The sequence below is a fragment of the Cynocephalus volans genome, chromosome 6, assembly GCF_027409185.1.
Source record: "Cynocephalus volans isolate mCynVol1 chromosome 6, mCynVol1.pri, whole genome shotgun sequence".
NCBI classification, from domain to species: domain Eukaryota; kingdom Metazoa; phylum Chordata; class Mammalia; order Dermoptera; family Cynocephalidae; genus Cynocephalus; species Cynocephalus volans.
The window spans coordinates 108,691,274-108,714,640 of NC_084465.1; the positions used below are offsets into that span (position 1 = coordinate 108,691,274).

At 43.1% G+C, this 23,367-nt stretch overlaps 1 protein-coding gene across 5 annotated transcripts in view; it reads left to right on the top strand.

Annotated features, from left to right (window-relative positions):
• Positions 1-12,293: 12,293 nt before the first annotated feature.
• The window catches only part of ZC3H7A (zinc finger CCCH-type containing 7A), a 39,471-nt gene continuing 28,397 nt past the window's right edge, over positions 12,294-23,367 (top strand). Inside the window, exons 1-2 of one of the 5 annotated variants that reach the window (XM_063099540.1) lie at positions 12,304-12,379; positions 17,357-17,430. The gene's annotated coding sequence lies outside the window, so the exon portion shown is untranslated. Of the gene's footprint in view, positions 12,380-12,687; positions 12,780-17,339; positions 17,431-23,367 lie in introns of those variants that run through there. The other 4 variants (XM_063099543.1, XM_063099541.1, XM_063099539.1 and 1 more) reach the window with 4 other exon arrangements.

Genomic DNA, 23,367 nt, shown 5'->3' on the forward strand with positions numbered 1-23,367 from the left:
AATACCTATAGAATACTCTATGAAATTTTGTGCATATTTTTTCCATCTCTGAAATGGGAATACCTCCACAAAATATTTTTAATATGCCCTGTACTCTTTAGTATGAAAATCTGTAAATACTGATAATACCCATAGTAGTACCAGTAGTTCCACTTTCCAAGGATAAGTAGTTACTATTTTAATACTTTGATGTATTTTCTTACATTTTTTCCTATGCATAAGTATTTCTCATTTTTTTCTTCTAGCCTATATTTTCCAAGGTTTCTTTAATAAAATCATTTTGTAATGAACAAATGCCAGCCCTCCTTCACCTCACCCCCCTCAAATATCTTTTCTTTTTTTTTTTTTTTTGGCAGCTGGCCAGTACAGGGGTCAAACCCCGGACTTTAGTGTTATCAGCACCATGCTCTAATCAACTGTGTTAACCAGCCAGCCCTCACCCCCTTAAATATCTATCACTAAGAGCACAGTAAAAATGTTAAGAAATCCTTGGCGGGATATGGTATTCTTCTAAAGAAAGCACAATCTTGGTCTCACTACAGACCAGCTTAATTGGAATTATACACCCAGGATTTAGGAATCTGTGTTTTTAACAAGAGGCCAGGTGATTCTTACGCTCAGAAGAGTTGGGAAACATTGGTGTGAAGTATGCGGTAGCTAGAAGTTGCCTTCGCTTAGTAGTAGATGGTACCAAATCCTCAGCAGGTAAAACCAAATGAAACGGCCAACTAAAAGCCAACCAGGATTTTATTTTTTTTTACATACGACATTCAAGTGAACTTTTATTTGTGTTTACACCCCATCTCCCCTTGTTATGGTTTTCTTCAAAGTCTATAGAGTCGAGATATTTACATAACTGGATGAATTAAGAAAAAAAAATTTAATCTGAGAAAATTCCCCCTCACGAGAATCCATGTTTTTCCAGTTATCCAATCAAGAGCCTAATTCATATAAAAGAAACGCTGAGTTGTCTTTTTATGTAAGGACGTTCATTTTAAAGGGCATCTGGCTGTTTGGGGAAACTATTGGTGATATATATATATATTGGACTAAATAGCCATCTATTGCACCAGGTAAGAGAAACTATCATTTCTTTTATAAAATTATTTTTTTGCTTTTTGCTATGTGTGTTTGAAAGTCACTTACAAATGCTTTTTAAGATATCACTGTAAAAAAACAAAAACAAAAAACACCAAAAAATATGTATTGTTAGTTGAGCTGCATTTTTAAAAAATGTATATTAAGTTACAATTTGCATTCCCAGAGAGATGAATTTGTTGTTCCTTAACTATTTTTTTGTTAGGCTGTCAGATTTTTCATTTTTGATTTGTACAAGTTCTTTGTATTTTAGGGATCTTAACTCTTTTTTAGTCATTGCAAATATGACACTTGTCTTAATTTAATGATATCTTGTATTCTAAAATACTTTTTTCCTTTATGGTTCTGGGTTTCGTTTTTCTAAGTAAACTTGGCCAGAGTTCTATCCCTGTACCAGCCAGCCACCACCCCCCCATAAGTAAACTTGCAATGTTTACATGAACAAAAACTGAAGATTATATATTCATTCAACCATAAGAACTGCAGAAAAAATAAGCCAATAATGTGCAGAAAAGGCTTTGACAGAAGAAAACTAAAAACAAATTAGGAAAAAACCCCACAATTAACAGATAAAACCAAAAGCTGGTTCTTGAAAAAGGTGGCATATCAATAATAATCTCTGGAAACCTAAACAAAACAAACATTTACCATTTAATAACCAAGACAGGAAAGATAGTCAAGATTAAAAAAAAGAAACAAAAAACAAAACAGAATTATGCTCAACTTCTGTTGGGAAGATATAGGAAAAATGGTCAGGGCCCCTCACATGTTCAGAATCCTGCTGAGCATTTGATGTAAATAGGCACATGCGCTCAGGTGACCTTGGTTATCATCTAGTGTAAGTGCGCATATGCACCCAGGTGTCCTGGGTTATGGACTTAAGTATAAGGATGAGTGGCTCTGATCCATGCTGCCTCCCATCCCTGGGGGGCATGGGGAGGCCACGACTGCTGCTGGAGGCTGCTGCTGCTGCTAGTGCTCTCAGGACCCTCTGCAAGGCCACTGCCACTGCTGGACCTGTAAGCTACTGCTGCTGAGGAAGCTGAGGACTGAGCTCATGTTAACTGCCAATAGCTCCTGGAATCTTTCCCAATTACCTAGCATGGACCTACGTGTGAGGGGTCTGGGGACCCAGCCTATACAATGGGTTTGGAGGGTCTGAGCCCTAGCTCTGACAATATAAATGGAAACTTAACATAACTAAGATAATAACTAAAATAATGAAACATTTTGGCTTTCGTTATGATTTGCCTTACTTTACAACTTCATATTAACCTACTTGAAAATCTAGATAAAATGGATGTTTGGGGAACACATTAGTTATCAGAATTGAATAAGAGACAAAAACTTAACAAAAGAGAAAAGGCAGTGAGATCTAATTTAACATGTTGCATACAAATCTTGAGTCGTTGCCCTTGTAATTCAGAGCATCCCAATTCATTTTACAAAAGTAACATTTTTAGTACTCAAATCTAATAATTTTCATTTTCCTCCCTCCAAAAAGACCCCACATAACCTGGTCTTGCTTAAGAAGATAAATGCAAAACACCATGTACTGCTTTATAAGGATAATGAACAACAGCCTTGGAGAGCTTATTTAAGGAATGTAGGGATGATTAAATATTAGGGAATTAGTAACAAAATTCATTATCAGTAAATTAAACAACATAGCCACAAATGCTAGGTACAAAATTTAGCTACAAAACTGATCAGCAATTTATGATTAAAGCATCATATAAAATGCTGAATTTTATTAATTTATTAGTAATATTGCCATTAAAGACAGGAATGATCCGGAATGGCCAAAACCACTAGCATTTGTCATTGTTTTTACCAAGGTCTTTTGTTCCTACATGTTCTAAAATTTGGTTAAGAACTCTGTATTACCTTGCATGTAATCTGACACCTAAAACTTTTAGTGCATACAGGTGGAAAGGCTGGTCAGTTCAGTTGACTAAAAGCTATCTTGTAACACCAAGGTCAAGGGTTCGAATCTCTGTACCTGCCAACCACCAAGGAAAAACAAAACAAACCAAAACCCCCACAGACATGATTGCTGTGATTACATAAGTAGTGATCTTTGAAAATAAAACTGTTGCTTTGCCCCCCATGGATTTGTTACCCCACTTCCCCTGGGTGACGGAGCCACAAAGGATTACTCAAAGCCCATCTCTTCTGAGCAGTGAGAAGCCCTGAAGTGGTTAACTTCCCCGGAACCCTCAAGCAAGAGGCATCCCTTCCTTTGGAAATTAACCCCAAACTGGTGTTCTCTTCCTGCATTTGTTTTCCAGACCAGGAAGTTACAGGAAGAGAACATAGATGGGGTTATAGTTTAACAATATAGGCTGGTAACTTTCAGTGAAACAAGTCAGATGACGTTCCATTAGACAATTAAGTGATCCACCAACAAAAGCTTGATCTAGCAAACATTCCATTCTTACAGCAATTTCTCAGTATCTTTACATAACAATCAGTAACTAGTCTGTCCTTGAGCCAGCAACCTTGCTGTGCCACAAATCTTTATCTTACACCAGAGACTTTATAGCCTGAGGAAAATTTCCAGTCCTCCGCAAGGTCAATATTTGAAACTGCAAGGCTTTGGAAAACCAGGGCCCATGAAATACATTTGCTTTAAGAATACTCTACATAAAACAATTTTTCAAGCATCTATTAGACTGTTAGTACCTAAATGACTTGATGGCCACCATCACCTCCTTAAAGAAAACACATGGGCAAGGTTTTAATAATTCTTCTCCTTGAACTTTCCATTCCATTTTTCCATTCAATAGGACAGAGGGATTCTTGGTTATTCTGGGGAATAATAATAGACCCATAATTATAGTATACCCATATTGAATAATAATAGTTAATAACTAGTAATTAATAAATATTAATAATAGACCCATACTTCAGGCAATGTACAAATTCTGGGAAAATCCTAAGATTTGATCATTTCGTGTTGGGCCAAGTTCTTTTTATCCTTCCAAAGAGCAGTAACTGAATAGCAAGATATGCTCAGGGTTTTTCTCAGTAAATGGCTTTTGTCTGAATGTGCTGAGAAAAACAATTAATTTGTGACTTGGGTGTTCACCCTATTAATTAGAAACTGAGCCTTTGCACATGGGTTCTGCTGTGTTAAATGCCAAGCAACCCATTTCTCTGTTAAAACACCAACCAAGGGCCGGCCCCGTGGTGCACTCAGGAGAGTGCGGCTTTTGGGTGCGCAGCAGTGCGGGCGACACCAAGCCAAGGGTTGCGATCCCCTTACCGGTCACAAAAAAGACAAAATTTAAAAAAAAACACCAACCAAGACTTGTGTTATTTTGGTGGTGATTTAATTCTGCAGTTCACAACTGACACTTCTAATAACCAGCGAACTAAGTGAACTAATGTCCCTGAGGCAAGAAGCAGTGGGAAACGTTTGGAATCCCTCTCCCCACCCAAGGTTCTTGTTTGTTAAACTTTGCACCAGGTCCTTCTACTGGTATGTTCTTCATAATCTAGTCCATGTTCTTAATATTTTACCTTGAACTTCATCACTTGTATCTAAAGTGTGAAAATATAAATTAACCATCAGGTAATAATGATGCTTTAGGAAGAAGTTAAGTCTACTTCTTTAAGTACCCCTGGCCCAGTACTTAATTTTCAGTAGTCTTTCAGGATCTCGAGACAGGTTCATGAAATTTCTGTAGGGCTGTGTATTAGTCCATTTCTGTTGCTTATAACAAAACAAGCAAAAATAAAACTGGGAACTGGGCAATTTATAAAGAAAACAAAATTTATTGCTTACAGTTTCTGAGGCTGGGAAGTCCAAAGTACAGGGAACACATCTGGTGAGGGTCTCGGTGGTGGCAACAGTGACACAGGGGTCTCACATGGCAGAAAATGGCAGAGCAGAGAGGGACTAACCTCTCACACACTCTTCTTTTAAAGCCCTCAGAACCATGCCCCTGACCACCAATATTAATCCATTTACTATGGCATGGTCCTACAATCTAATCATCTCCCCAGTGCCCCTCCTTTCAATTACCATAATAGGATTTCCCACCTTCAACAGTAACAGTGGGGATTAAGCCTCAATGAGGAGGTGAGGGTGGGAGGTGGGGGGTTGGGGGGTGGAATCCAATCTACAGCAAGATATATTTTAAACTATTGAGAACTTAGTTGCCAATTCTGACCTGAGTGTCTCTTTGGGAGGGGGAACTTTAGCGCTCCCTAGAGGCCTGCTCTTTGAATTACACCTTCAGGATACTAAAGGGAGTGAACACCGTTGATAACTCATAGTAGGTGCAATTCACAGCAAAGAAGAAAGGTTTCTTCTTAACCTTTGGATATTTCTAACCTGTAATCTTTATTTTTTTTTTTCCTCTTCTTCCCTTAACTACCGCAGCAAAAAATAACAATGTACCAACCTGTTCAATTTTATAATCCACGGATCGGGTTACTAAGAAGGCAGGAAGTGCCCCGATCCTTGTCTCACTCTGAGTGGCTGCTGGTTACTTGCACAGGACTATTGACTGTGATTCTGGGAATAGTTCTCATTCTACACGACTCCTCGGACCTCACAGCTTTCTCCTTTGGAGTAACGATGATAGCTGCAGGCATTGTTTTTGTTGTCTTCACCGCAGTGCTAGCCCTGTGTGCTGCCAACCAGGACTCACTGCCCAGAACCATCAGGCAAAGACTAGAAGAAAGAAGGAGGCGCAGAAGTACCGGATCCAGTCCAGAGCCTTTAGTGATAGCCAGCACCTGGCTGTGACCCAGTCCAGAGCCTTTAGTGATAGCCAGCACCTGGCTGTGACCCACTCCAGAGCCTTTAATGATAGCAAGCACCTGGCTGTGACCCAGTCCAGAGCCTTTAGTGATAGCCAGCACCTGGCTGCGACTGTATACTGAACCTTAATATCATGAGGCCGTTGGAACTTTGAAGTCTCCTGAGCATTGTTTTTAAATACAAATAAAATCTGGCTTTTTAAAAGCTTTTTTTCTGATTTGTAACGTTCTTGTTCCCTATGGCTTAACAGATTCATTCTGCAGAAGTCCTTGTGTGCTCAAGCTCATGTCATCCAGCCAACCAACCATGCCCTCCTAGGTTCTTGCTCTCTTCCTGCCAGCACTGAGGGTCGAGCTGCTGCCTCTCCCTGTGGCCGTTCACAACTTCTGCAGGTTTTGATGTGCGCAGAGCTGACCAATCTGAGACTGTGAGCACCTGTGTGCCCTAGAAATCCCAGCCTCCAGCACTCCTCACACACGCCTCGCCTGCGATGTCCTGTTCTTCTCTCCCATCAGTTACCCACTTTCTTGGTTACCCACTGTACTTGTCATCACGGCCAACTGTGAGACACAAAGTATTTCAGAGCTGCATTCTCTCACCATACAGCTTCTGCCATTTTTAACCTCTAATATCCTTCACTTCCCCTGTATGGTGGAGTTACCTAATCTTCACTCTCCCATAGTGCCTTGACTTTTTTTTTTTTTTTCCATAAGGGATCCCTTTTGGATACCCCCATACTTGCCTCTTGCTAATTCAACCTTCCAACCTTGTACATGAATCCAGAGGCACACCTCCTAGAGAAAATCATGCAAGAAGTTTGACTGGCATCCTTTGAAATCATGACCAACCTCAGAGGGCACTTCCTACATGTTCTCCTACCTTTTCACTTGCTCCCAAAGTCTTCAGCTCAGGCTAGAGACTGCCAGATTCTTTGAGATGATTTGCAAAAGAAGAGTTCGACCTTTCCCCTCAACTGACATTTGAGGGCCCCCAAAATGAGAATAGCTCATCATGGCACCTGCTCAACCTAGGAATCCTGTTCTTTAGTGAGCCCTAAGCCCTGAGTGCTTCACTCTGAAATATGAAGGGAGAAACCAGAAACAAGGAGCTTTTAGTAATTCCTTTATTATGATCTGCAAAATCAAAAGACTTGCAAGGACATGGAGACACTTGCAGGAAGCAGTAAACAGAAAAAAGTATCTTTCAACTGTAATTGGTATTTTCAACGTGTAGAGAAACCAAGTAAATGATATATAAATAGTATGTTATAAGGAATCAATGAGGACTTGCTATGGCTCTGTTGGTTAGCGAGGGTGTTGTAACAACGTTAGGGTTTTGATCCCTGTACTGGACAGCCACCAAAAACAAAAACAAAAAATGAGAAAATGCAAAAATTCTTAGGAATTAAAAATCCAAAAATTTTTGTATGATAAAGGTGAGAAGATCTATTAAAGAGAAGCACTTATGATGAGGAAAAACTGAAAACTGTCCAATAATTTTTTTAAAGTGATATAGGAACAAGACAATAAAACATTTTATTGTCCCAAAAACTGATGTCAAAAAGAAATAAGCACGGGCCGGCCCATGGCTCACTCGGGAGAGTGTGGTGCTGATAACACCAAGGCCACGGGTTCGGATCCCATATAGGGATGGCCGGTTTGCTCACTGGGTGAGCATGGTGCTGACAACACCAAGTCAAGGGTTAAGATCCCCTTACCAGTCATCTTTTAAAAAAATAAAAATAAAATAAATAAATAAATAAAATAAAAAACATTTTCTACCATCCACATAGATGCAACACATTGGTAATTTTTTGTCTTAACTGTGGTACACACGTATGTGATTTATTATTATTATTACATTTTGCTGAATCATCTGAGAGTAAGTTACAGACATCCTGACATTTCACCTCTGAATTTTTGAACATGCATGTCCTGCCTATAAGGGCATTCTCCTACAAAAACTCAGTACCACCTTTGCACAAGAAAATTACTTGTACTACAGTGGTGTATTTCAGAAATACGGGATGGTTCCATTTTAGGAAAACAAATGAACTTCATTATATTAACAAAAGAAAAGAGTCACATTTATCAACAAATGCCAAAAATGCATTTGAAAAAATTCCTTAGCAATTTTTATTAAAATTTCTCAAGAAAGAATAGAAATGCTTCTGAAATATGCAAAAGAGAACAACAGCAAAGGGCAAACAGTCTAAGTAGCTAAATAATCACGTGTTTCCACTAAAGACAATATACAAAGTTACGTGTTTTTCAGTGTTGCTATTCTCCAGTGTTTGAGATCTTCAGCTTCTCTGACCCCATGGTACAATTTTTTCTGCCTGTATAGTAAGTTGGCTTCTAAAAGTGTTTATCATAAATTAAAGTAGTCACAAAGAATGTACTAAATGGTATTTTATAAGGGTTGACACTTCATTTTTTTTTTATTTATTTTTTGTCTTTTTCGTGAGTGGCACTCAGCCAGTGAGTGCACCGGCCATTCCTATATAGGATCCGAACCCGCGGTGGGAGCGTCGCCGCGCTCCCAGCTCGGCACTCTCCCGAGTGCGCCACGGGCTCGGCCCTAAGGGTTGACACTTCAAAGTAACTGTTGCACCTCTTTTAAAGGTACGCATTGGGCCAAGCCTGTGGCGCACTCAGGAGAGTGCAGCGCTGGGAGCGCAGCAACGCTCCCGCTGCGGTTCGGATCCTATATAGGAATGGCCGGTGCACTCACTGGCTGAGTGCCGGTCACGAAAAAAACAAAAAAAAAAAAAAAAAATAAATAAATAAATAAAGGTACACATTGAAAATGAGTCTTCACCACCATTACCCATTTGAAATACACATTGAAATAATTACCTTTAACAATCTGAAACTTTATTTCATTCCTTTTTGTTTTTCATTTCATTCACTCCTCCCAGAATTGTATCCTAATGTAATACGTTACACTTTAAAGTCTTTTTATCACCATACATAGTTCTCGGCAACAAAATTATGTACATAGATTTAATTCAAAAAAAATTTTATGACCATAATTCTCTAAGTGTAAAATTTCTTCTAAATTGGATTAGACTACAATAGTATACATGTGATCAGAGCAACCTATTACAACTTTTGTTATTAAACATGAAAAGGAAACTTTTAAGAGCTGCCCCTCCAGTCACATGATCTGTGTACTTTTTCTTTGCTCTCTTCTTGCCATTTTTTAGTACATGTTTGCATGGAGAACTATTACCAACTACTAGAATGAGACCAGGTTCAGCATCTATTATCCTGTTACTTTTATTTTTCAGCACTACGCTCTAACCAACTGAACTAACTGGCCAGCCCAATATATTGCATACATTTAGTTTTCACAGCCAGAAGCAATCTTGTTCACATACATAAAAAACTGGGAATGGAAGGAGCCTGCTTGTAGCAATGTCACAAAATTCTTTGAAATTCATCAAGGTTATACACAAAAATCATGTAATGATCTTGAGTTGTTCTCACTAATCTGACAACTCTATTAATTCCTCCATTTTTGGTTAACAGTAAAAAAAAAAAAAAAAAAAAAAGACATCTACTTGTAAAAACTACTTGTAAAAATATGTTACCCAGTCATAAGTCATTCACTTTCTTAAGACAGACAACTTAAGATCTTGAATTGTCCCTATGTTTGGTCCCTCAATTTTTTAAATATCCCAGTGCAATGCACTACAGCAAGATTAATATGAATAAGAGAAATGCTCTTCTGTGAAGTGGGAAAAGACACCTGGCAGAGGGATGTCTTGACTCTAGACAGAACAACTGTAGGAAAGAATTCCAGGAAGCTGGGGGATACCGAGCCTCACAGAGCTCCCCTGAACACGCGTGACTTGTACCGTCCTTGTGTCCTCAAGGGTATGTGTATGGTGTATCAATTGGCAGGACTTGTGTTCTAGGTAATGTAACAAAATAGAACAGTGCAGGGAGCAGTAAACTTGTGATTGACGGTTCTAAGCATAACTGAAATAACACAGTGTTATACAGGACTGGTAAGAAAAAAGCAAGACCTCTTGGATTAAAAATGAGGGCAGAAATTGAAATTCCAAAAAGTTTTGTATGATCAAAGTAGGGGAATATATTCAAGGAAAACCCCTTGAATATAACCCCCAAGTCTTCTGTCTACCCAGGTGCACCCCTAGGTCACTGAAGCCCAGAGCTTCGATTGTGGGCTGGTTGAGGGCAGGAATCCCATCTTATTCAGCTTTGTATCCTGAGGTGCCCAGATCCCTATTGTCCAGCCACCTGGTCTTTCAGGACATTCTGACTTAATTTTTTTCCTCTCTCTCCATGCAACTCTGCACCTGGGTATCTCCTAAGGTCTTCATTCTCAGGACCTTAGCTCCAAGGTTTCTTGAGATATCCACTCAAGAAGTATTTAGTTCAAGGCTCACTCAGAGAGTGGTGCTGTTAACACCAAGGTCAAGGGTTTGGAGCCCTGTTCCAGCCAGCCCCTCCCCCGCAAAAAAAGTATTTAGGAGGTGTTAGGCACTATCCTATGGGTTGGGAAAACAGCAAAGCAAGCAGGGTCTCTGCTGTCCTGTGGGGGTGGAGGAACACCAGAGACAAGCACAAAATGATTAAACAAGGTCATTTCAGATAGTGATGACTGTGGTGATGAAGCTCAAATGGGGTGCTATGTTAATAAGCACATTTCCGGTGGACCGTCAGGGAAGGCCTCTCTAAGAGAAGCCACTCTGGGACCTGAATGATGGGTAGTCTCTGGCCATGAGAAGAGCCCCTTCTTCAGAGGCTGCCTAGAGCCACAGACCCCATCAGCTGTCTGAATTTTTCTGACACAGACAGAGCGTACCTGGCATTATGGACTGAAATGTGCCTCTCCCCCCACCCCCTGCAATCCATATGTTGAAGCCAATGTGACTATATACGGAGATAGGGCCTTTTAGGATGTAATTAAGACAAAATGAGGTCCTGGGGTGGGGCCCTAATCCCACAGGACTAATGTCCTTATAGGAATGCACACGAGAGATTTGCGCATATAGAGAAAAGGCCATGTGAGGACACAGCAAGCTAAAGAGTGAACCCTCCTCAGAAAGCAATCTTGCCGGCATCTTGAACTTAGACTTCCAGCCTCCAGAACTACGAGAAAATAAATTCTTGTTTAAGCTGCCTGGTCTGCGGTATTTTGTTATGGCAGCCCGAGCAGACGAAGAAGCCTGGTCTGTAAATCTATATCACCCGGACCAATGGAAGAGCCACCTAGCTAGTCTCCCTACTTCTCCTCTTGTCCCCCTACAGCCCATTCTCTGCACAGTAGCCAGAGAGAACTTTCTGAAATGTAAACCAGACCTTGCAACTCCCAATTGAGACCCCTCAATGAGTGACTCCCATCCCACACAGAACAAACTCCAAATTCCAACTGGTGGCTTTTCTCTCTCTCAGATCTTTCCCCGCTGCACACTCCAGCCACATAGAAGGGGTCTTCAAAGGTTCGTGGAAAGATTCGTATTATCTTTTAATTCAATTTTTCCACGAGCTTTTGGAAGCACTCTTGTAGGCCTTTCCTGTTCCCCAGACACCTAGCTCCAGCCTGAGGGCCTCTGCACCTGCTCCTGCCTCTGCCCGGGCCACGCTTCCTCCACGTCCTGTCACCTTCTCAGAGGCCTTCCCTGACTCATCCCCTTTACTGTAGCCCTCCCACCACTGTCACACCGCCCTGCTTTAGTAATAGTTTCTTTGGTCTTCCCTGTCCCAAATGGTCTTCTTTTTGGTCCACACTCTCATTCCCATCCCACGGGGCAGGGACTCTGCATCGCCCACTGGTGAGCCCGAGCACAGTGCAGGGCCTTGCCCATAGGGGATGTCCGGCCGTAGAAAACACGGTGGATGAGGCGGCGTTTGAGCTGCGGCCTGAAGGACGGGGAGCCGGGCCCTCTAAGAGCCGGCGGATGCAACCAGGACGAGACTGTGTTTGGATCCCGCGCTGCCACTGAGCTCCGCGTCTGTTAGAATGGGGACAATCACGGTTGCTCTGAGGATGCAGAGTAGGACGCACGGGATAAGGAACTGCTAGGGGAGGCTGCCACCCCGATGGTCGAATCTTGGTCACCTCCCCGTTAGACGTCGCTCTGCCTCTTCGCGCTCCGGGCAGCGGCCGCGAGGAGCCCAGCGCCGGGCTAACCCGTCGTTAGCCCAGCGCGCCCTGGGCACCACCCGCTCTTCCTCTCGGCCAACCCCGCGTGGGGCCTGCGGGACTTGGGGCTGCCGGGTTGGACAGCGGGTCCAGGTCACCGTTTCCGTCGCCGCCCCCGACCCGACGTGGCGCCGCCGGCCCCCAGCCGGACGCAGCCAATGGCGGTGTCTCCCGGGCGCGGGGCGCGGCCTCCCGCCGCCAGAGGGCGCCGCTGCGGGCACGGCCGAGGCGCCACCGCCGCCTGTCGCGGAGGGAAGCTACGAGCGATCGCCCAGGCCCCGCCGCCGCCGCAGCCGCCGCCGCCGCCCGCGCCCCGCCGCCGTCCCGCAGGTAGGGTGGGAGTGCGCCGCCGGGAGGGGGCCCGCGCGCGCCGCCGCTGCCTCGTCCCCGCCCGCGCGTCGCCGCCGCCTCGTGCTCGCGCGCGGCCGTTAACGGACGGCGGGCGGGGCGGGGGCGCGGGCCCGGGCGCGGGGCCCACCGAGCGGGGCGGCCGCGCCTTCCGGAGCGGGGGAGCCAGGCGCTGCCTTCCCCTTCCTCAGACCCGCAATGACGTGACCCGCTTCTGCAGGCAACTCCGTAGGGCAGAACGTCTCCTTTATGGTCGCTGCACTTTAAAAAAATGACACGTTTCGTCCTTTCCGTCCGCTTCGGCGATCGCGGGGAGAGCGGTGGAGTGTCGGCCTTGAGGGCGGGAAGGATGCCCGCGCAGTGCTGGGCTCGTGCTTTTCGGGTTAATTTCCTCCTTTCTTTTCTGTTCTTTGGCGCGGGGCGCTCCTCTAGGGTGGGTGGCGACTGGCTTCCGGTGTTTGGGGTGGGTGCGGGGACTGCCGGGTTTTAGGTTTCTTCTCCCCACCCTCGAAGAATGAAGACCTGTCAGTTCCCATTAGCGTGAGTTTCCGGTGAGGGGACAGTCATCGCAGGGGTGTGGCCGAGCTGGTAGCCCGGGCCGGGCAGGAGAGGTCGCGCCTGCGTCCGGATTGGGTGAACTGATGAGGAGTTGGGTGTTTTCCCGTGTCCCGGGGGTTTAGGAATGAAAGGAGGTGCCCGTGTTAGGTCCTTAAAGATCAGCGATCCGCTTGGACTACCAACACCTGCGCTCCCAGGAAGGTGGGCACTGGCCACTCGGGACTTGGAATTGGGCTAAACAGAATTGAGACAAGCTCCCAGTGTAAAAGATACACCTGGTTTTAAAGACTGAGGGTGAGGAAGAACGTGAAAGGTCTCATTTGCAATCTTTTACACTTAAATACATGTTGAGATGGTAATATTTTGGATATATTGGATTGACTAAAATGTATTATTAAAATTAATCTCGCCAGTTTCTTTTTACTTTTTTTAGTATGGCTACTTGTAAATTTAAAATGACATTTATGGCTCGCGTTATGTTTTTATTGGCCGGTGCTCAACTAGAGCATTTGGAAGAAGGGGTGGGGGCTGGGAGCCTATGCCATCTGCTTATCTTTTCCTGCTTCTCTAATGGCATGTAGCCTCCTTCCCTTGAGGCTCTCAAGGAACTCACTGCTTCTGCCTTCTTACCCTAAGCTGAACTGTTGAGCTGAATTGCAAAATGGGGGTCTTGTCCTAATTTGCAGAATAATTGAAGCTACTGAGCAGAATTTTCTGTTGAAAAATTATCCCTTTCTATCTGCTGTATGTTGGAATCTGGAAATAGTTGTGCCAGGTTCAACTCAGGATCAGATCATGAGTTACTGAGGCCAAAAATGATCAATATTTGTGTGTGTGCTCTGCAAAGAGCCTATTGATTTTCCACCATCCAGATGAACTGGAGAACTCCCACCTTCCTCCATATTACTATAACTTTTGGTTTGGGGTTACCCCTGACCTACACCCTCTTCCCTTTTCATTCCCCAGATACTATTGATTTGTCTCCCAATTCTGAATTTTGACTGATTTTAAAACCTGCCAATTTGGGTGGGTTAAGTCGACGTTGTAAGTGGAAGAGAATCAATTACGGTAGAATCTCTCAATTCTAGGAAGGGTGAGAGTGACTGTTGGAAAGTTTTGAGCATTTCAATAAAGGAAGAGATAGAAACAAAAGATGTCTGTACCCTATTGTCTTGGATACTCTAAAGTGAGCTTTCTAGAGACAGTTATGATGTGAGGACACTTTTGTCTTATCTTGAAGTGTTTTGTTTCTGTGTGTGTTTTAGTGAAAATGCTTTTCCTCTGTAATCTTAGAATTAGAAGTAAAATTTTTCTCTACAGTGTGAGGTGTTTAGAAATAAAGAAAAAAGCTTTAGGTAATATTTTTTAAGGAGGGGAAATATTAAAATAGTAATCCAGAAGTTTTAAAATTAATGCTAGTGATAACATGTATGTTTTAATTCACACACACGCTTATTAAGTGAGGTAATTTTCATTAATGTAAAGAAATAAGGTTACTAATCCTTACCAGGTTTTGTCCCAACAAGAAATTTGCTTTTTATGAGTTTAGCAATGTGTTGTTAGTTAATTAATTACTGTTATTAATTTCACATACCTCATGAAGCCTCAGGAACCATGTAATGGAACCAGTAAAAGGCAGAAATTTTCTTTTTCACAAATAGAAAAGTGGAAGCTTTGTATTTTATGAAAAGACCTGAATTTGGAGCAGGATGTTAATCCAGCATGTTTGGTGAGAAGGTGAGAGAGTGCATTGGGGTCAGGTTTCAGCACTTACTGTGGAGGCAAGACCTCATGGACAGTCCTGGGCATTTCACGATGGTCTGGATGACCCTGGGCAAATTATTTATAGTGAGCATTTCACATGAAATCTTTCCTGTTGAGTCCTCCCGTATGGAGTTCTTGGATGAGATGAGATATTTCCCATTAACCACCTAGCAGGGCTGAGCATTGCAGGACACTCTCAGCAGATGTTTTATCATACAGAATCTGAACTCTAACAGCAGTTTCAAATTGAGCAGTTTCTGTGAGAGGAAAATCCCAGCCAAAATATGAAATTACCTTCCTGATGGTCTGTGGCATAGCCTCTATGATGAAGTTTCTATTTTAAATGAAAGGGAGAAACTTTCATAATGTATTCAGTAGGAGCTTCACTGTTGCAAGAAGGCAGATGAACACCTTTAATAGTAATTCACTACCTGGGTGGCAGACTTCTGAGGCTTGCCTTGTGCCCTACCTACTTGGTAAGTGTTGCAAGAGTGATCTAGTATACTGTTGCAAGACCAGGTTGACAGTAATGTTACTTTAATTATTTTTTAGTTGTTGTTCTTTAAACCCATACAGAGAGGCTTGAGTCTGGGATAGCATTGCACATAGCCTGATAACTGTAATTTTTCACTTGAAACTTCAGGATACCTTTTTAGGCAGACATACAAACATTGCTAGGTGACCTCTGTCCTGTATTCATTGGGACCCTTTTTCTGGTGCTCTATTAGTATGTTTGTAAGTAAGGCTATTTAATATTTATTAAATATTTGTATTTAAACACATTATGTTCAGGGTGGAGCATATTCTCATGGAAAGATGTTCCTGGAGTGGTATCCTAACTCCTTGTGTCCAGTGTTTGTGTGAAAGCTCTCTGCTTTGTCTGAGTTACTTTGAATAATGTCCTTTGAGCACGTCTTCGTGCATGCATGGCTGTGTTTATTCCATTCCTCCCAAGTGGTTTTAAAGTGCCCACCTGTCTGACAGAGCTGTACTTGTCTTTCACAGCCCAGCCCAGGGTCACCTTAGACAGGTACCCATCCTCCTGCAGGCAGTGTTGGCACTCACTGTGCAGAATAGAAAGGTGGGTAAGAGCTCAACCAGGCTGCCTACCTTTGCAATTGAGCTCTGCCACTTCCTAGCTGTGTGATCCTGGGCAGGTTACATTACTTCTCTGTGTTTCAGTTTCCCCATAGCACCTATCTCTTAAGGTTATTGGGAGGATTAAATGACTTAAGACATCTAAAGCACTTAGAACAGTGCCTGGCTCCGGTCAGAGTGCTACATGTTAGCTATTTCTATCAGTATTTTGCAGTCACATTTCATTTACCTTAGTGTCTTCTGTTAATGGTAGCTAGTTTCTAAAGTTATCATGCAAGGGGCCGAGCCCGTGGCGCACTTGGTAGAGTGCGGCGCTGGGAGCGCTGCGACGCTCCCTCCGCGGGTTCGGATCCTATATAGAACTGGCCGGTGCACTCACTGGCTGAGTGCCGGTCATGAAAAGGACAAAAAAAATAAAATAAATAAATAAAAAATAAAGTTATCATGCAAGGCCAAAAACTCATGGATATGTATATATTTGCCTAGTTACTTAATAGCATTGTACTAGACTTTAGGACAATGAGTTTCACCTAACAGCTACTGAGTAAATACTTAAGAAATTGTAATGAAGATCCAGGGTAACTTTTGTCCTTATATAACTTCAGGATGAGTAAGAAATTTAAAGTCAGCTGATCCGAGAAAGATGATATTCCAGCTGCAAGAGCTTAATTTACTGTAACTCCTATTTAATTGAGTTCCTTTTTATTTAAGGAGAAGAGGCGATGAACAAAGGGGTCCTTATGGTGTCAGGTTTTTCTCTCTGTCGCTGTCTCCAGTTGATTCCCACTGTAATGCTTTACCCCCTACTTTGCTCCCCCAGAAGGTTGGAGGCTGAGTCCCAGCACAGCCATCTCTGCATCTAGTCATTTCCTGCCGGCACCCTCCTTTGTCATGCCTGCTTTTTGTGAACAGTTTTACTGGGTTCTAACACTTAGGCCTCTGAACTTTGTCCGAAGTGTTCTCTTTGTTCTTGGCCACTTCATTCAAACTTCCATTCAAGTATTTATTGAGGGCTGAGCCCATGGCGCACTTGGGAGAGTGCGGCGCTGGGAGCGCGGCGGCGCTCCGGCTGCGGGTTCGGATCCTATATAGGAATGGCCGGTGCCCTCACTGGCTGAGTGCCGGTCACGAAAAAGACAAAAAAAAAAAAAAAGTATTTATTGACCTGGACCCAGATATTGTTAATGTAATCAGGACTAAGAAAGACAAGTCACCTGTTGAAGTAAATAATAGGGGTGAGAGTGGGGTGTGGTGGCAATTTAGGGTGGTAAGGGAAGGCCCCTAAAGGTGTCAAGACTCCAGGAATGAAAAGGAGCCAGCTCTGCATTTTGGGCAAAGGGAACAGCAAGCACGATGGCTTAGAGGCATAGAGTGCTTGACTCCTTCTAGGAACCCACAAAAGGCCAGTGTGACAGAAGCTTCGTGGGGGAACATAAGGGAGGGTGGTACATACACAGGGCTTGGGAAGCCACTGAAGGATTTTAGGCAGGAATGCAATAAATGATTTATGTTTTGAAAACAGCCTTCCTTTTACTTCAGTTTGCGAAGTGAACGGGGAAGGGGACAGCAGAAAGTGCAAGAGAGCTAAGAGCAGAGGCCTGGCCAAGAGGCTGGTAAGTCATTCAGTAAGATGGCATGGCTTGGGCTGGGGGAGGGTAGTGGAGGTTGTGAGGAGCGGTTAGACCTGGGGTGCTCTGGGCATGTTTTGACAATATCACCCATAGGCTTTGCCACTGGGTTGATTGGATGTGCAGTGTGAGGGAAAGGAAAGTGTGCCACAGGTTTCTGGCTTGACCAACTGGCTAGAAAGTGGTTCATTACTGAAAGGGGAAGATGAAGCAAAGGAGTAGGCTTGGGAAGAGGGCATAGGATTAGGGCCATGTCAAGTTAGGGATGCTGAATAAGGGGGCTGCCTGGTTAGCTCAGTTGGTAATAGTGCGGTGTTGTAACACCAAGGTCAAGGGTTCAGATCCCCTTAGCGGCCTGCCATCATAAATAAATCAATAAATCAGTAAAAAGTCACAGACCCTAAATTTTATGATAAAGGTGGCCTTATACCTATCAATGTGGAATAGATAGAATTTTTAGTAAATTTAATAAATGATGCTTGAGCAACTGGGTAGCCATTTGGGAGGGAGGGAGGGAGAGACGGAGAGAGAGAGAGAGAGGGAAAGAGAGAGAGAGAGAGAGAGAGAGAGTGTGTATGTGTGTGTATTCTCCCTACAGCACTCCTTGGAATAAAATGGTGGGTCAGATTTTTTAAAATAATAGAAGAAAACATGGGAGAAGTATTTTAATCTCAGAGTGGTGCAGGTATTTCTGAGTATATCAAAATCTAGAAGCTATAAAAGAAAATATTGATAAATTCAGCTACTTAAAAATAAAACTTCTGCTGCTAAAAAGTCCCATAACCAAATTCAAAAGATTAATATCAAATTGGGAAAAATACTAGTAACGACACAAAGGACTACTTTCCTCAACGTATAAAGAACTTCCATAAATAAGAAAAGCTCAACCTGGAAGAAAAATGGGTGAAGACTATGAGCAAGCAATTCATGGAAAAGGCGGTACAAATGACTCTTAAATCTGAAAAGATGCTCGGTCTTACTAACGACAGACTAAAACAAAACAAACCTCACCGTTGTCACGCTGCTTCCCATATCCCTGATTGACAGAGAGGAACACATTTGATAATTCCTTGGTGATTGGTGAAACAGGAACCTTCGTGCATTGCTGGTGGGTAGTGTCATTTGCAATAGCTGGCGAGATAAACACACATGTACCCTTCCTCCTACAGAAATTCTTTAAAGAGATACTTACACATAGGTGACACGCTCTGTGTACCTGGTGAACTTTCAAGATTGGAAACGACCGGAATGTCCTTCACTAGGGGCCTGGTTAAACTGTGGCATAGCCATATCATGGAACACTTTGTATGTCCTGATATGGAATGACCTCCAAGATTAGGTACTATGTGGAAAAAGTGAGGCGCAGAACATGCTAGTAACCCCAGTTTGTATAAAAAAGAACATATGCACAAAATACTCTTGACTTTTTATTTTGAAATAATTACAGACTCACAGGAAGTTGAAAAGGTAGTACATAAAGTTCCATGCACCCTTCGCCCTGCTTCCCCCACTGGTGACCTATACTACAGTACACTGTCATGACCAGGAAATTGACATTAGTGTAATACTGTTAACCAGACTACAGACCTTACTTAGTTTTTACTAGCACTCAGTTGTGTGTGTGTAGTTCTATGCAATTTTATCCCATGCATAGATTAATGTAACCACAACCGCAAGCAAGATACAGAATTATTCAACAGGATGTCTTTGTCAGGACACATAAGAGACCGGCAACAAGGGTTGGTTTCCCTCTGGGAGGGTAAATGGGTGACAGGGTTGAGAAGGAGACATTCCTTTTCACTGTCATATTAAAATACTTTTTAAACAGTTTGAGATGTCTCTGAGACATCCAAGCGGAACTGTCCACTAGGCAGAGGGTCTGTCTATGGCTCCCTGCAGAGCCCTGCCTGGGGACGGACGTGGGGAGGTGTAGGCGAGGGCATCTAACATCTGGGCATTACAGGAGATCCTCTAGGGGAGATCTTGAAGGGGGTCCTGATGGAGCCTTGGGGCTCCCACACTGAGGGGTCAGGTGGAGGTGGAGCCTCAGCCTGCAAGCAGACAGAGTGGCCTGTGAGGTGGGGACAAACCTAGAGAGGGCTGTGAGGCGGAAGTTGAAGAGAGAGGGTTTCAAGGAGGGAATGGACACCTCTCAGGTGCTGCTGAGTTTGACTACGAAAGGGGCCTGTTGGATTAACTTTATAAAATTCTTCCTCACTTTAAAATTGAGGTCAGGTTATAACAGGATCTAAAAATAAGATGTATAAAAAATAAAATTTTCTTTCTTTAAAAAAGGAGTGAGGGGCTGTTTCACAGGTAAAACTAATCCGTGGTGGGAAAAAAAACCACAGCAGTGGTTGCCTGTGGTGAGATTAAGCAAGGATTGGCTGAGAAAGGGGCATGAGGGAACTTTCTGGAGTGACAGATAATAGTCTATATCTTGATGGGGTCTGAGTTACATGAGTTTGTCAAAACTCACTTTAAGATTTCTGCATTTTACCTAAAAAAACAAAAACCTGTAAACAAATATTGATCTCTAAATTACATGTATGCTGAGGTGTTATACCAGAGTACTTCAAAAAGTTCATGGAAAGATTCGTATTATCTTTTAATTCTGTTTTTCCACAAACTTTTTGAAGTGCCCTTGTAATTGATGTCTCCAACTCACTTTGAAACTTATCAAAATAATAAGGTGGATTGACGGATGGACAGAAGGATGGGCAGGTGGATAAATAATACAGGTAGTATAGGGCCATATTGTGTTCACTGTAAAAAAAATTTTTACTGTGTGTTTGAAAATTGTCATAGTAAAATTTTGGGGAAAAAAACTTTAAAAAACTACTAAGCATGAAATGCACTGTCATATTATATTTAAATATTGCCTGAAATTATGTCCCCAAATCTTTAAACCTGAGAAAGAGTGGTGTATTTCGTGCTGTTAAAACCATCTGCATCTTATTTTCTTCTCACTTGCTTGAGTTGTCAGCTCGTTGCCACATACCCTCTGTCTGTAAGAGGTCGAGGCTCAAGATTTTCTAGCATTTTCTGGAGAACTAGCTCTAAGAATTGGTCGATTGTCATTACCCAGGAGTCCCTTCTTAGCCAACAGATTTACTTTTGAGTGAACTTCAAACTATTCCCACCTCAGCTGGACAGAGGTTGGGAGAAGGGTATGTCATTCATGGAAGAGTGTGGGAATGCCTCTGGCTGCAGGCGTCCTTCTGTCCTGTTCCAGCCCTTCTGGCCTGACTGCCTGTGCACCCCCAAATGCTGCTCTGGGTTCCTTTGAGATCTAAAGTTTTTTTTTTAATCTCTTTTTAATTAATTGTTGTTATTTTTTCCATTCTAAGATGTTGTTCTGGAGCAGTTGTGGGGGAGGGGGAGAGGGGGAAAGGGGAAAGAGAGGAGGAAGAAGGAGGGAAGGTGGGGCATGGTTGAGGCATTGTGGCATCCCTCTCCTTCCATCAGGGAAGTCCAGGGGCTTGCGGCGTTTCTGTGGTCATTGCTGGGATGGATGCCCAATGTTGGGGGGCGTGGCTGAGGCTGGGGGCCTTCCCGTCCTTCCAGGTTTTACAGGTGTTCTTTGGTGGTGTTAGACCTTTGCTGGTTAATATCAGAACTTTGTCTCTGGTCTGTGGGTTTTTTGTGTTTTCTTTCAGTTCTGTGTTGGATTATTTGCTGTTCCTATCACTTAAACACTGCACTAGAACTAAGTTGCTGTCCTTTGCTTATTTCTAAAATGGGGGAACTTCCTGTGGGGACCAGCTCTTGAGCCCTGTGGTTGAGCTAAATTGCTGCTTTGCTGCTGATTCCCTGGGGAAGGCTTTTTGTGCAGCTCAGGGTTTAATTGTTGACCTTGTATTCACTTCAGGGTCTTGTGAAGTCCTGTACACCTGGGTCGTGTGGAAACTCTGGTCTGGGCCTGAGTCTTTTCAGCAAACTACACACGGTGCATTCTATATTCCTGACTAGTCTCCACTGAGTGGTCCTGTGCTGATTGGGGGGCAGATCAGCTGTCCATTCTATGCCCCAGTGTTCCCCCAGTGGGCCCGTCTCCCCCACCCCTGTGCTCCATACCCTTCCCATGGGATGGGCCATGCGCAGTTCCCTTGCGATGACTAACTGGCCTCTGAGCGGCTCTTTCCTCCAGTTGTTGTGGCTCCTCACTCCTGTGTGTGTCCATGGGAATCTTGTTAGTGGTCTTGCTGGCCTGGGGGCCACCAAGGCCCTCTTCTCCCCTGCAGTCTCCAAGCAACGTCACAAAAAGGGCACAGCTGAGTTGTTTGTCAGCTCTCGCTCTGTGTGCTCACCTGGGCCAGGCTTGAAGTGGTCGGGGCTCAAAATGGTCAGACTGGTCCTTTCTTTCTCTCGTCGTGGCTTCTCCTGCCTTCATGAGCTCTGTAGGTCTCTCCTCCTCTTCCTCTGAGCTCTAGCGGCCCCAGCTTGGCTGTTGTTGCTTTTTAATAGTTGTAAATTGGTTGGCTGTGGGAGAGAGTGACTCTGGGGACCGTCTATTCTGCCATCCTGACCAGAAGTCTGAGCTCTGAATTTCTGACTCTAAATAAATTGGCCCTGCTCTAAATAAAACAGAAAAAAAGCCTGGTGGTCCTTTAAGTAATTTTTCTAAGACAGGGCTCAGAGGCTACATCAGCTTTATATTAATACTTTAATTTTTGTCTAGAGGTAATTCATTTACATACTCAAAAAAAAGTTTCAAAGGTATACTGTGAAAAGACATGGTCCCACCCCTGCCCCAGCCCCCAGTTTTCCACTACTGCAAGTTTCCCGTGGTTCTTTCTAGAGCCATTTCATGTATGCACAAGCAAATGTAGATACTGTATATACACCTACCCTACTAATTTTTATAAAACAAAACAGAGTCCTATTATGGGCACTTTTATATTAACCCTGTTTTTTTTTTTTTTTTTGCCAGCACAATTTATTCAGGCGTTTCCTTTTTTATAGACATTGAGTTAATTTTTAATCTTTTTCTCTTACAAATAGCACCTCCTTAAATAACTTAGTAAGTACAAGTATGAAAAAAAAAAAAAAACCCTTATATTAAGGGAATGGTCATACACGGACAAGTAGGTAGGAGAGTAGAATGGACTCACACCCCCATCACCCAGCTGGAACAGTTATCCAAATTTTTGGCACTCTTGTCTCATTTCCACCCATCCACCACCACCCTTTTCACTAAACTATTTTTTTTTCTTTCATTCTAGGAAATCATCAAGTGATCAGCTAAACTACTTTAAAAGCAAATTTCAGAAATAGTGCCATTTTACTTTAGTCTCATGGATTTTTAAACTTTTTACTTTGGAAAATTTCAAACACATACACAGCGGAGAGAATGATATGAAGATGCCCCTGCACCCACCACCCACTTGAGTCACCAGCATTCTGCCCTCTTATTCCCGCTTCCCCACCCCCCTTTTGTTATGTGCTGGAGTATTTTAAAGCAAATCCCAGACATCATATCCTTTCCCATGTAAACACTTCAGTACAGCACCAACTTTAAGCAGAAGATAAAAACATTTAGAACTGACAGTATTTAAGAGATGAAAGAGATTAGTATCAGTGTTCACCGTTTGGGGCGTTTCAACCTCCATTCCCCCAATATACTTTGAAAAATGTAGATTTAAAAGTAAAACTGAAAATGGTAAGCAATAGTGAAACTAAAAATATTTCAGCTATGTACTTGAAACCTGGGTGGAATTTTCCTTTCCGTCACCTAGTTCTAAATACATGGTTCATGTGATCAGGTGTCTTCTTAGTTTTAAGTCCCAGTAGTTCTCAACCAGGGTGATTGTGGCACTCAGGGACATTTAACAATATCTGGAAACATTTTTAGTTGTCATAGCTGGCGTATTGGGGTGGGGTGAGGCATAGTAGGAGAGGCCACAGACACTGCTAACATCC